The sequence below is a fragment of the Octodon degus genome, unplaced genomic scaffold, assembly GCF_000260255.1.
Source record: "Octodon degus isolate 3935 unplaced genomic scaffold, OctDeg1.0 scaffold00249, whole genome shotgun sequence".
NCBI lineage: Eukaryota > Metazoa > Chordata > Mammalia > Rodentia > Octodontidae > Octodon > Octodon degus.
In genome coordinates this window covers 150,820-152,616 of record NW_004524825.1, presented here as the reverse complement: position 1 = coordinate 152,616, position 1,797 = coordinate 150,820, and positions in this window count along the sequence as shown.

Here is a 1,797-nt window from a genome sequence, read left to right as displayed (position 1 = left end):
TGACTCCCAGCGCCTTCCTCCCCCTGCCAGTCAGCAGCAGAATACATGCAGATCTCTGCCTCCTCCTATTCTAAGCTCAGCCTCCATTGCTACATAGCCTTCTGTGGCTCTTACCTTGCTGCCTCCCTCCATAGGCCCCTGGGATTAAACTGCACACTCAGATTATCAAAGGAACTCTCCCCATTTTGAGATGTTTAGCTTGATCATGTCTGCAGTGTCCCTTTTGGTAAGGAAGATAAAATGTTCACAGGTTACTGGAATTAGGGATGGTATTTTAGAAGAGACAGTACTTGGCCTATTGTACATTAGGAGAACAATCCAAGTAATGAAACTGGTAACACTTTGGTAGTACTCATCAAGCTATCATTCTAAACATTTGATTTAAAGTATTTTTTTTTTTGCTCCGAATGCCCTCATGGGTGGTTTGGCTGGTTTGGCTGGCTGGAGAGTTGTGGGGATCGAACTACAGCAACCTGAGGCTGACAGCTTTGTGGAAGCAGCCACTTAAACAACTGAGCTAAGGCCAGGCCCCTTAAAGTATTTTCTTTATTTACCTTTTCTTTCTTTCTTTCTTTCTTTCTTTCTTTCTTTCTTTCTTTCTTTCTTTCTTTCTTTCTTTCCTTCCTTCCTTCCTTCCTTCCTTCCTTCCTTCCTTCTTTCTTTGGCACAGGGTCTCACTACACAGCTCAGACTCATAGGGATCCTCCTGACTCAGGCTCCCCAGCACTGGGATTATAGGTGTGCACCACCGTGCTCAGTTTTGGAGGCCAGCACAGCCTGCAGTACCGGGATCAAACCTTGGTCCTTGTGCTTGCCAGGCAGGCGCTTAGACCACTGCACTATCTCCCCAGGCCCGTAAGTGTCTTATTGAACTCATGCAAACCACACTACCTCATAGTTAGTATTCTTTTCCATCTTGCAGTTGTTTAACAAAACTGTTTTCCAGACTGTTAGTATGCCAAATGGGGATTAAGTAGCTAATAAAATATTTTTCAAATTCAAATCTGTAGAATTCTTGAATCTTTACTGGGCAAAGTTAGTTCATAAGAAGGTCAACACGAGTCTTTACTCTTACACTGACATAAAATTAAAAATGATTTAGAATAAACCTGTGTGCCAACTGTTTGCATCTGCTATTACCCACCAAGGCCAAAACTCACCTCTGTTCATTCTCCTTCACAAATTCTTTGGCTTATGTCATGCAGAGATAGTAACGATCTCCAGATCCTTTATTTTGCTGCCTATTTTTCTGATCTCCTTCATGACAGGCAGCATCAGGGAACAGTTCTAGTTAACTCAATATTCGTAAAAGGAGTAGGTATCACTTCCAGGCTGAGGCCGTAACAGCCACTGTGTGAGTCCTTGTCCTATCCTCAAGCACAAGAATGTGGAGGCCAGTGCATCCAATGATACGGCTCACAAATGACTTTAGTCCATGTTCCTGAGGACCTGGAGCCAAACCTGACTAAAGCCATCACTGACAGCCCTCTGTAGAGCCTTTGCTAAGCAGCTCACACTGCGTTTAGTCTCTTCACTGCCAAGTAAGAAAGGCTCAGGGCCCGTGTGAGGAAGAGAACAAGAGGGCCGCCTGAAGAGCCACGTTCTCCAGGAAGAGCGAGCAGGACATCTCATGATGGACTCTGCTTGGAAAAGGTAACATGGGGTCTAGCCATATTTCCTCCCTGGACCAGTTGCTCAGATCTGCTTCAAACCTGGTCTCTTCTGCAATGGTCATAAATGAAGGTGACTTCTGGGTCTATAATTCATATTGTACAGTGGAAATAGCAGATTTTTGTT